Source organism: Pinus tabuliformis, chromosome 2_1 (assembly GCF_031772625.1).
Source record: "Pinus tabuliformis cultivar Carrire ecotype Pingquan chromosome 2_1, CPIR1, whole genome shotgun sequence".
NCBI lineage: Eukaryota > Viridiplantae > Streptophyta > Pinopsida > Pinales > Pinaceae > Pinus > Pinus tabuliformis.
This window is the reverse complement of record NC_142299.1, coordinates 187,689,204-187,702,535: the sequence shown is the minus strand read 5'-3', so window position 1 is coordinate 187,702,535 and position 13,332 is coordinate 187,689,204. Positions and strand designations below refer to the sequence as shown.

Below are 13,332 nucleotides of genomic sequence, written 5' to 3'. Positions count from 1 at the left end.
CCAGATAATGTGCAGGCCCATGCTTCCTACGCCTTCAACAACTATTACATTAAGAATGAGATGTTTCCTAAAACTTGTGACTTCATCAGGAGTGGAACTCTTACTACGCAAGTTAATCCATATGAGTTTTAAATATATTTAAGTCTCTTAGCATAAATAATATGTTTATTACTATGAAAATATGTTTGTTGTAATTTAGTATTGCACGAACCTCCCTTTAAGTTGCAAGCTCTAGAAACTTCTTACCTAAATAGATGCAACTTATTTCTATAAAAAATAAAATTTCTTTGTTGTTCTCAAGAAGCCTCTCCTACACATTTCTCATCATTATTAACCCTATAACTTGCTTCAAACCAAGGACAATTTTTTTTAATTAACATTTATAATAATTTATAATTTCAGTAGTAGGAGGAATAGTCATCAATTAAAATACACGTGATCTCATTACCAATAAGTTAAGTTTGGAGAGTTATTAAGTGTGAAGATTTGTGAGGGTCAATTCTAAAATCAGTGCAAAGAAGCAAAAGTGTTTCCATTAGTTTAACATTCTAAATTAAAAAATAAAAAATTTACAAAAAAAATATTTTCTATCTTTAAATTTCCATTTAGGTTTTTTCAATTCTACAAATTCAACATTATATCTATATTTTTCATAAAATATAAATTAGTGTATATAAATTTTACACGTCACACCCAAAACTTATATTATAATGTGGTAATGATACCAAGTCATCACGGAAAATTCACCCAAAATTCTTACCATTGAAAATGCTTCCAAAATTCAAAAAAAACTCACCACCATCACTAAAGCAAACATATACAAGATGTAGCATTGGGAAAACAAATATTTTTAAAACTTTGAGGATGGTTATGAAACAAAGGTTAAAAAACAATATTTGTTTATTTATGATTGACCACCTGGTACGGACCCAAAAATTAATAAATGTCATGTGAATGATGTACTATGTCTATAAATTTCTTGTAAATTCGGATGTAAATAAATGAAGTCAAAGTCTTCCACTTTGGATAAATTAAACACAGTCAAGTTCTTTCCACAACTGCGTAAGGATAAGGTTCCCGCGTCCGGCCATTCATTATTCTGAAACTATTTTGTCCCAGTTAAATGAAAGGGACGGGACATGACAGGACGGACTGAGGGAAAAAGGCAATTCCTATTCGCACCCTGTAGGAATTTTAATGCGGCTTGACATGGGCTGGTATAAGGCGATACAACATGCTGTTATTTTTTTTTCTCTCTTATCACCTAGCGGCGTGTTAGTATGGCCTTATACCGACCCCATATCAAGCCGCATTAAAATTCCTATAGGATGCGAAATAAGAATTCCCAGAGAAAACATATGTGCAACTTCCAAGCGGTGAGAAAAGGAAACGGGATTGTATTTTTAAATGAAAAGTAATGAATAGAATAAAATAAAATAAAATAAGTGCAATTACAAAGGAGTGGAGAAAAGATAAAACAATGTTAGAAAATTTTAATAACGATTTTATTAAGATAATAATAATGTGTAAATATTTTATAAAAGAATTATAAAAAAAAGTTGAAGATAATAATTATAATTTAATAAATTATATAGATTTATATGAGATTAATAAATATATTATATAAAATTAATTAAATGAAATAAATATAAAATTAAATTAAAAAAAAATAGTTAAAATTGATTGACATATTGTATGAATTGAAAATATAATTTAAAAATAAATTTTATGTAAATATTTAAAGATTTTATTAATTTTTTTTAATAATTTTAAAATTATATTTGTAGGTTAGAGAAAAATTTATAAATTAGATATTTTTAGTAGTGTTGATTATTTTTTATGATTTTGAGTAATTTATTTATTGCTAATTGTATTAGAGTGGAGAGTTGAATTAATGTTAGTGAAATGAATCTTAGAGGAGGTCGTTCATGTTAAGGTTTTTCTATTTCAAATTTGCTTAATTATGAAGTCTTCCCTACTATCAAACTCATTCGAGTTGTTATCCCATTTATAAAACCTTTACAAATATTACACCTTATGAATTATTCACTTAAAACTTCTTCACACCTTTTATTTAAAATATTAGATATTATTTTCTAAATTAACTAGTGGTGTTAATCATAAACAAAAACTTACAATGCTTCCTTGTAGCGTCCTTCACTGGAATAATTGAATTTCATCTTAAACATTAAACAACAAATATGCAATTGCAAAATATGATTCTCTCCTAATTTAAAGAAAGGATTTTTCAAATACAAGGGGTAAGACTCATTGTTTTAAAAGTACACATTTATGTCCAACTCCAAGCATAATTATACACAAAGTATGCAAATAAAGTCAAACCATTAATTGATAAACATAAAGAAGATTACAATAATAGTTACATGATCGAAAGGAGTAGTGGGTGATGAAAACTTATTTGTGAGATGAAGAATGAGACTCACTTACAACTTTGTGGAAACCAAGCTTGCAAGCACTGATCGTGAGATGAAGAATGAGACTCACAACTTTGTGGAAACCAAGCTCTCAAGCACTAATCTTTGATCAAGCTAACTACAATTTGTAAGGGATGACTCTCCACCAAACCATAGCCTCAATTACACAATATCTTTCTATAGTTAGCCGCTCATGAGCCATTAACCAACTATTTTTGCAAGTGACTAATCATTTCTTCCTAATAATTATATTGGAGAAAAGCATCCTCACATCTTCCTCCTTGTCCATTAGATAAAACTCTCATGCATAATCCACTTGTTGTCATGTAATTTTTATTTTTATCTTAAACTTTGTTTGATTTAATTCTTTTTATAATTTTTTCTTCTTCTTTTTTATTTTTATTTATTTATTTATTATGATCTTCACTTTATTATTTCTATTTATCTATTTATTCTTAATTTTATTAATATTATTATTATTTAATAATAATATTGGGTTTCACACTAAAATTGATTGATTTTTCATTATTACTACATCTACATTCTATAATAACTACATAATTGTGCCTCTGTATCTACAACATTCCTATTATATATACATATAGTTAAATATGTAAATAAGTCTTAGATCATTTGTCTATGCATATATTATCATTGTTTGGTAAAAGCTGAATAATTAAATAACATTCAATTTCATCTAGTTAACAAGGAGCCACTGCCGTGGCGGTAGTCCCTGCCGGGGTCTGGAGGGACAACTGCAAGTTAGCTAACAGCAAATGGATTGCATGAAGTAGGAGCTGGACTGAATTGCAGAATTTGTATTAGGAAAAGTATTATGTATAAATTAGGTGATAAGATGAAATAATAATGATTTTTTTATTTTTAATATTTAATTTACATAATAATGGTTAATAAAGATTAAAGTTGTTTTATAAGATTAGGAAAAGTATTATGTATAAATTAGGTGATAAGATGAAATTCAAACACATTTAAAAAAGAGTTTAATATTTTCAAGTTTAATATTTTTTTGAAAAGTATCACCATAATAAGATGGAGAGCAATGAAGAAACTAATGGGATTGTCATGCTGTCATTCATTGCGCTTTCACACTGTCATCATAATGCATAATGTGAACTAGATGTTCTGTACATATCATACCCACCAAAAGCATTTAGCGGATAATAAATATGTTTTTCTGTATTTATTGCGCGTTGAGATAAGTCTAACAATCAATTTGTGAAAGCATAAAACACGAGAATTATTTTTATTTTTTAACCTGGATTAAGTGCAGTCCAGGCAACCAAACCACTAACGAAAACCCATCAATTAAGAACATGAATTTTCGAATACTATGAAAGATCCGATGAATCTGTTCATAAGTTTTATAAAAATAAAGGGAAAGTAATCTGAGTGTAATTTTATTGTATATTCTAAAATATTTTATAAAATTGAAGAAAATGAATCAAATTCTATTAATCCAAATTTCCTAAATATTCCATAATCTGAAATCTAAAGATGACAGGGAATTTTGAGCTTCTCTCCACGAGAGTTTTAGTCATTTAGCCAAAAAATAATGTGATTTAATTAAAAATTTGGTCGGATGTAATAGTTTCTGGATTATATGACTATGTATATTCTATGGTTAATTGTTTTGAACATCTAACTCATGCATACAAATTAAATAAACAGCTAAAGTAGAAATACGTGATGCTTTATTCTTTTCTTTTCCCCTACGTGTCTATAATAATTGTCGATAGGTATGGTGTATTTGGCTTGAACAACCACAGGAACATAAAGCTCAAAATCGTTCTGTTTCATAAATATTATCTTTCATTTTCGATCATTTCATGACTGGAGTGATATTTGTGGCCACATTTATAAAACTTTTAACGTTTTCATAAAAGTTGTAAAACAAAAGAGTTTAACAGTTTGCTTGTTCCTCAAATAAGAGAGATTTTTCAAACGCAGCTACCATAAAGTGGGCCCATCCGTCAACCACTCGTCTACAGTGAAATACATCAACATGCATGTTTACCAGATGTAACCAGATGTCGCCAACACAGTTCGGACAGATGTGACTCCTGTGCGGCCTCATCTCTGGAATTGTCTTCTGTGCAAAAATCTTGTGACTGGTATTCTTCCGGCCTCCTTTGAAGATTGAGTAGAAGTGATTAAAGGAAAACTTCATAACAGTGCGGCCTTATTGTCTAATCTCTGCAGTCGTGAATATTCATCCTGAGAGGCCTTCTATCTGAAACATTCGGCATTACATTCTCCAGTATTGCGAATTCAAAAGGCCCTCGATGAAAACGGCCTTAGAAGAAAAGACCGATAGGGAATTCAAAGACAGAATTAGCAACATTGCTCAGAGGCTTAAGGAAATATCAAGGGAGAAGAACAGGGCAACTGGCAAAATTACAGTGTAGAAAACAAGACAATGTGAGTAGTCAAAATTCAAGAACTGATGGCCTTGTCATCACGCTGGGAGACTCTGCCATGCAGAAAAGAAGAAGAGTGTCTGAATATGGTCCATGTACATCATCACAAGTACTTTCTACTGAAAAGGAAACCATACCTTAAGAATTGCAGAAGAAAGAAGCCATCTGCAGCCATCATTTCACATAATAATTTGACTCCGGGAGATACTTTTTATTTTCTATCTTGAAAAGGAGCAGACTCTTACATCTATCTGAGAGTGAACATTTATTATAAAACAATAAAGCAGACTCTTACACTGGAGAGTAAATATTTATTATAAAATAATAAAATAAAAAACCATTTTTAATCCCTAATAGATGCTATTTTTCATTATAATCATTAAAATAAAAAAAATTAAAAAACACATCCATTTTAAAATAATTGATCTAAGAAATGATTTGTTTAAAAAAAGAGATCTATCATTTGGCGTAATTATTAAAACAAAAATAAATTATTAAAAAAAATCCAAAAGAGTTACAAATAAATGTAGCTTTGAAAATATAAAATAAAAAATGGAAATATATCGTTCATTTATAGTAGCCATTTTAAATAAAATAAAATTAAAAATGGATTGTATTATGGGGCTTACTACGAAGGCACATACAGCCACTCTAAACAGTTTATGCTTGCATCATTGGACAGATTAATTTCGAGCTGACAAGTACTGTATAATATTATAATCTACATGCCAAAAAAACCTTTCTGGCTTAAACAAAAGAGTTGTTTAGATCAGAATATTTGGTCTGAACATATTGAAGTCGGTAAAATCGATGACTGATGACTGAAATAATTTTTTTTTATAAAATATTTCGAAAATTGGTTAGTGTAATCCACCGACTCAACAACACTCTGTTCCCAGGAGGGCAAGTGGGTGACAAAAGTTAATAAATAATCCCTAGAAGTAGGTGAATTTAGGTAAGAAATAATAATAGTCAGTGTAATCCACTGACTCAACAACACTCTGTTCCCGGATGTAGTTCCTAGAAGTAGGTGAATTTACGTAAGAAAAAATGATAGCCTTTGTAGTTTCTACGGCTAGACTGGTGTTTTGCAGCAATGAAGTGCAATGAAGTTTTCAAGCTTATGTGTATAAATTACAGTGTTTGCAATTCTTCAAGTTCTGATATGGTATCAGAGCTTGAAGACTCATCACATGAGCTTGAAAACTGTGTAAAAACTGTGTATAAATTACAGTGTTTGCAATGAAATTTTCAAGCTCATGTGATGAGTCTTCAACACAAGTCTTCATGAGTCTTCAAGTTTTGATAATGAAAAGTTTTCAACCTCATGTGATATGGCTCAAGCTCTGAGATGGTACGAGAAAGCTCTGATATGGTATGAGAACTTGAAGGACTCATCGGTTCAAGCTCTGATATGGTACGAGAAAGCTCTGATATGGTATGCCAACTTGAAAGACTCATCATGGACTCATCCTGAGCTTCAATGCAAAAGCTTGAAAACTTCAATGTAAAAGCTGTAAGGTAGAAACTACAATGGCTATCATTATTCACCACTTCTATGAAGTATTAACTTCTAAATTCACCAACTTCTATGACTATTAACTTCTGTCACAAATGGGTAGTCGCCTAAGAACAAACAAAGTGGTGATTATAAGAACAAAGTGGTCAGTGTAGGAACAAAGTTGTAATTATTATTCTAATGAGAACAACTAGAACAACTAAGAATAAGTAATTTATGCCCCCATCGGCAAAAGCCATAGTTTTTTAATGGGATTGCACCCCACCAGCAGTCAGAGCACTGAACTAAAAAAGCCAATGTTACTTAACACATGGAGAGGGAAATAAACTAAAACAAACTCTGGGGAACCCAGAGCATCAATTCGCAGCAAGACATAAAGTGCAAAAAGTATGAAAACAACCTCTCGCAGCAAGACATAGAGTGCAAAAAGTATGAAAACAACCTCTGGGGAACCCTGCGCATCGATATCACGTAGTTATTTCTTAAAACCCCTGTGTTCTTTGATATCACAAGTATGAAAACAACCTCTGGGGAACCCAGCGCATCGATATCACAGAGTTATTTCTTAAAACCCGTGTGTTCTTTGCTATCACAGAGTTATTTCTTAAAACACCTGTGTTCTTTGAGAGCCTGGCAAGGAACTCCTAAGGCTGTGCTACTTGAAAGCAGGGGAAAGCACAAATGAATCAATGCAAAAGGCTTTGTAACATCATATGATTATAGGATAGTTTTAGTGGAAATATTAAACCAATCCAACCTTGCATAAATTTTATAAATGGCACGTCACAGGAACTCTAGAGCTTCGAATTTGAACAACTTGACGGAAAAAACCCATGGAGCAAATCTAATTTACTCATTCAAACCAGTATAATTTGAGTAAACCAGTATAAATTCATTCAAACCAGTATAAATTGAGTAAACCAGTATAAATTCATGGGGAAACTAAATTGCAAAAGGCAAAACAAACATTCAAACCTGGTCTGTAGAATTGTAGCATTTGCAACACGAATCAACTGCCATTCGATCACAGATCGAGCAACTCACCGCCAAAGAAATTGGCAGGGATTGAATAGTGTATGCAGGGCAGCGTTTATTGAACCATGCGTTTATGTCATTGTTTATCTCGCCATTTCTTTCTCTGGACAGGCAACGACTGGCTCAACTATTGCAGAGAACAATGGGCTAATATGAGCATGGAGGGGCAAGAGGAATGAGCATGTATTGTTTATTGCGTGGAACGAATACAGGACAAGAGATATAGGAGGTGACAAGTGGCCCGAAGAACATGCAGGTGGCCGACATGCAGCCAGTGGAGACTTAAAAAATTTGCATAAAAGATTTCAAATGCTGCGATATAAATAAATTGCAAAAACTTTGATGTAAAGAAATTGGCAACAGTATATAAAATGATAGAACTTTGAATAAAATGGTATTGCTTCTTGCAAAATAAAGGCACGAAAAAATCACTGCTGCAGGGTGCCAGAAAACTTTGTATAAAACAAAGTTACCACAATATTTTTGTCTCGGGCCAGGTGAAGGCCGCAATAAGAGGTACAATATTTTTCAAAGGAAAACTTTGGTTAAAATTTCAGTGAATCACATTGTCAGCATTAAACTTTGGTTAAAATATATTTAGGCGGAAAAAAAATCGGTCAAAAGATGAATTAATGCAGAGTCAACAATCAATCGATCGCTATAGTCCGGGCAGGGACTAATAATTACACATTTATGTTATTCAATCATCTGATTTTCACTAAATAATGAAAAACGAATGCATCTATATAATGATCGAAGACTTATCTACACATATAACTATATTTATAATAGTAATACTTTGGCGCTCTCTTTACATATATATAAATGAATTATATTTTTCTATTAAATATATATATATATATTAGTTGTGATTGAACTATCCAACAAGATATATAAGAGTGGTCTATCTTGAGCACTACAAAAATATTAAAATTTTCAAATTATTATATGTTAGTTATGGGTGAAAGCATAAATATGGGTTATACTTTTGCACCAAATGTGGCGATGAAATATCAAGTTTTTCCTCTTTTATCGAATTGAAGCCTTTAAAATTCATATAAGGATTGTGAATTTTGATTTAGAATAGAAATACAAATTGTCGAAAATTATGTTGTTGTCATAATAATATTTTTTGCAAAAAAATTTAGTGTTGTAGAATATGTCAATTTTCCATTGAATAAAATGTTTGTCCTTGCAAATTTTCACACATCTTTGGGGATATGCGTGTTCACGTATCATAGCAATTATATATATATATATATATATATATATATATATGAATGAGCATGATCTACATGGAGAGAGCTAAGTTTTGGATATTATTTTTTTTATGCAAAAATATATTTTTTATTAGTTTTCAAAGTTGTTGAATTAATCTTTCAATTGCATTTTGCATACACATGTGTATAGGTAAGCTTTTTTAAACTATTTAAATAAATTGAAAAACCAAAAGTACCCTTTTGAAGAGGACTCGTAAACGAAGATAGTGGTATTTTTTGAAAAAATTCCATTGTGTATACTTTATGATATTGATTTTTTATTCAACATCTTTAAAACAATTCAAAAAAATTTCAACATTATGTTTGAAAGAAATTAGATGAAAAATATCATATGAATTCGAAAATGTCAAACTCATATGTCATTGGATAGATGATTCCTTCATGAATCCAACGTGATCAACTCTTCCACCTAAGGACAAATTTAGCCCTAAGTCTGGTAGGGTATAAAATGGAGTTGCAAGAAATTTTGTAGAAGGGGTGCTAAAATTATGTATTTTAGGACTTCAAGGTCTCAATCGAGGGTTTCGTAAACCCTCACTCGAGCCACATACGTGGTTAACAAGGGTCAATCGAGTGCTATGGCTTAATCAAGCTATGTAGCTTGATCAAGCCTCTATAAAAAAACTATGTAGCTTGATCGAGCCTCTATAAAAAAACTTTGAATGATCTAATTAAGATTTTATCTCTTTTTAAAATTCCAATTTCCAAATCTTATTAGAATTTTTGTTATCATGTCATATAAGAATATTATTAAATTTAATATTAATATTAAAAGAATATAATTATTATAATTAAATTAAATGATGAAATGATATTAATATAAAAAAAATTTAATATTAATATATTTTAATGTTAATATTAAATTTGTTAATTTTGGATTAATATAATATTATTAACTTTAATATAATATAAAATTTCATATATTATAATATATACTAGCGCAACCACATTAATAAATGTGGTTGATATATGCCATATGCGTCAACAAAATAGTCATTAACACAAAAAGTGTCATACAAGTTAACTCAATTTTAATTTTATTTAACCTATTTTTTCTAAATCCAACATAATAAAATATATAATATTTTTAAAATCTTGAAGTAATCATAACCTAAAGCTACCTTTAAAGAATAAAATATAAATACTTTCAATTGGAAGACATGAAGTGCTCTATGCATCTTTGATAGGGGTAGATGGAACATTTAATATTTTGAAATTTTTTAGATAATATTTCCATGGAAAATTATCATCTTCTCTCCAAGTGAATGTACAACACACGTTTGAAATCTTGCATTTAAATATGTATTATATATAAAAAAATAAGTTGTTGTACGATATATATATATATATATATATATATATATATATATATATATATATATATATATATATATATATATATATATCTATATATTCAAAGTATTTTAAATTTTTTTAAATATACAGTGAGAGAGAGTGGGAGATAAGGGTAAGAGAGAGAGGGGGGACACAAATATGGAGAGAGGGAGAGGAGGAGAGAGTCTCCAAGAAAGAGAGGGAGCTCGAGTTGGAGGAAAAGATAGGGAAGGAAGAAGTTCAAGACATATAGCGAGAGAAAGGTAGAGAGAGAGGGGGGGAGTGACAAGGGAGAGATGGAGAAGGAGTGTATAAGTTTGGGGGTGAGATAGAAATAAAAATAAGGAGAGATGGAGAGAAGGGGGAAAAAGAATGAGAGAGGTGGGGAGATAGTCAACAGAGATGCAGGACAAACCTTGAGAGAGAGAGAGAGAGTGAATGAGTGAGTGATGTTGGGGAGAGACATAGGGAGGTGGGAGAGAAAGGAAGAGAGAGGGTGGATTTAGAGGGAGGGAGAGAGGGAGAGAGGGATTTGGAGGGGGGGAGAGAGGGATGTAAGAAGAAAGACATGTAGAGAGAGAAAGGTGTGTGAGAGAGAGGGAGGGAGTGGCAAGGGAGATGGAGAGAGAGGGAGGGAATGACTAGGGAAATGGAGAGAGGAGAGTAGTATGGAAGAGAGATATAAGGGGAGACAAACAAAAAGAAGGGAAATAGAGAGGGAGAGGGAGAGGGAGAGAGATATAGATAGATACGGAGAAACAATGTGTATGTTTGCGGGGTGATATAGAGAGATGAAGAAGAAGAGACAGAGGGATATAAAGATATAGATGGAAGGGGGAGAGAGCGATGAAGAGAGAGATAGAGGGAAGGAGGGAGAGACAGATAGATATGAAGAGAGAGAGAGCGTTTGTTTATAGGGAGGTGAGATAGATAGACAAAGAAGGAGAGATGGGCAGAGATATTGATATAGATGGAGGGGGAGAGAAAGGGAAGAAAATTTCTTGCACTAGGTGCATTGATTTTAGTGTAGATGTTGATTCCTAATCATATTAGATTGCGAGAACTAGATGTATTGATGTTAGTGTAGACGTTGATTTCTAATACTATTTGATTTCTTGTAGCATCAGATGCATTGATTTTAGTTTAGATGTTGATTTTTAATCTTATTTGATTGTTTGCATTAGATGCATTAATTTTAGTGTAGATGTTGATTTATCATCCTATTTGATTGTTTGCATTAGATGCATTGATTTTAGTGAAGATGTTGATTTTTGATAAATGATGTAACGAGATATATGGTGTACTTTAATTTCAAGGTAATTAGTTTAACATTGTGCATTGATTTTAGTTTAAGCACAAAAAATATTGACAATGTGCATTATGACTAAGCTTTTGTAGATGAACTCAAACAAAATAAAATTGAATAAAACTTGTATTTGTAAATTTTACATCTCCGCATCTTTTAGAATTGAATATATAACTTATTTCAATCATATTTGAGCTTTTAAAATTTAATAAAACTTACTTCCATCACAAGGAATTGATTGAAATACTTCGATAACTACTTGTAAATTTAGGAAAATTGATAACATTATATAAAATTATAGAAATGTTGCCATATATTTTTGTTTGACCTATATATTAAATTTCAATAAGATTGACTTATATCATGTTATGACTAAGCTCTTGTAGATAATCTCAAAATAAATAATGCTCAATAACACTTATTTGTTGTTTAAATGAAATATTTTAATATTAAAATTGAATAAAGATTATTTTAACCCTATTTGTGCTTTTTAATTGAACCTTGAGATATGAAATTGATTGAAATGCTTAAAAAAGTTGTCCATGAAATGGTATATGGGTGGGTCACCAAAAGAATCATATATAATACGGATGAATTTATAATTCAAATAATCCCCTCTAATTAATAAATCATCAACATCTTTTCTAAGCTTAAGTATATTGCCTTGAATCTTTGGAACGTAGTTTAGAAGGTTTTTATACTTATGATTATTCTATTTTACAGTCTGGAAACTGTGATAGTCATATTATTTTTTGTCTTCTTCTCACCACTATTTGATCTATATCACTGTGTAAAGCTTTATAGCAGCCCTTTGTTGAGATATTAATATTATCCAAAGGATTAAGTATTTCAATTCTAAATCTGTCTTCATTCATTGGTCTTCCAAAATTAAAGCCAAAAACCCCAAAACAATTATTTTAGATGCTCTGATATTGGTAGCTGACCTACTACTATCTCAGAGGTACAACAACTTGTACTACCCACAAGTTTCCTTCCGGTCTAGACACCTTGTGTTTGATCTCCAAGAATATGAATCTCAGGATGTTCCTTTTGTACAAACCCGAAGGGTGCCTTTGGTGCTGAAGACGTGCCTGCTTCCTCACCTTCAATGTCTGAATATGTTTAATTCAGATTGGTGGCCCTCAAATCTTAACTTGCTTCATCATCTGAGTCCAAATTACTTTCGGAGGATTCAGGTTATGAACTTACTTCATCAACTACTACTTTGATCCAATCCTCTATCTTCCTCGTTCACTTTTTATAACACTTGTATCCTTTGCTTCAAATACAGTATCCAAGAAATATACCTTTGTCAGCGCATGAGTGAAACTTCCCAAGGTTATTTTCATTCCTTTTAATGAAGCGCTTTCTCCTAAACACCTTGAGGTGTTTAAATGATGTTGGTCTTCCCTCCATAACTCACAGGGAGTTTTCACTATCAGGCCTGAGTTGAGTTCTGTTTGATAGATATACTGTATCCTGGGCTTCTTCTCCCCAGAAGTTGTGAGACACTCTTGCTTCATTTAACACCACTCTAGCCATTTCTTGGATTGTTCTGTTCTTCCTCTCTACTACATTTTGTTGTGGAGTTCTAGCCACTGAGTACTACCTCCTAATGTCGTGCTCTTCACAAAATTCCTCACACTCTCTTGAGGTGAACTCTCCACACTCTCTTGAGGTGAACTCTCCCCCTCTCTCTGATCTTAATGATTTTATCTTCAAATCTTTCTCATTTTCTACCAGAGTTTTAAAATTCTTGAAATTCTTAATGCTTCCGACTTTTCTTTTAAGACAACAATACAAGTAGCCCTGGTGAAATCATTAATGAGCAACAGGAAATACCTATCTCCTTTTGAGGAGAACTCTTTAGATTTAAAATGAGTCCTAGTCTGCTTGCCAAACTGACATGACTTGTAGATTGTGTTATCAAGATTTGACAATCTAGGTAATCCTTTCATTGCGCCCATCTTTCTTATCTTTATTA

The 13,332-nt window shown here is 31.5% G+C and overlaps 1 long non-coding RNA gene across 1 annotated transcript; it reads right to left on the bottom strand.

Annotated features, from left to right (window-relative positions):
• Window positions 1-4,498: 4,498 nt before the first annotated feature.
• LOC149199359 (uncharacterized) lies at window positions 4,499-7,592 on the bottom strand. The gene is made up of 2 exons (XR_016253262.1): window positions 7,368-7,592; window positions 4,499-4,926 (listed from the first exon to the last, which is right to left on the bottom strand). It is a non-coding gene; the product is annotated as an uncharacterized LOC149199359 (long non-coding RNA).
• Window positions 7,593-13,332: the final 5,740 nt, after the last annotated feature.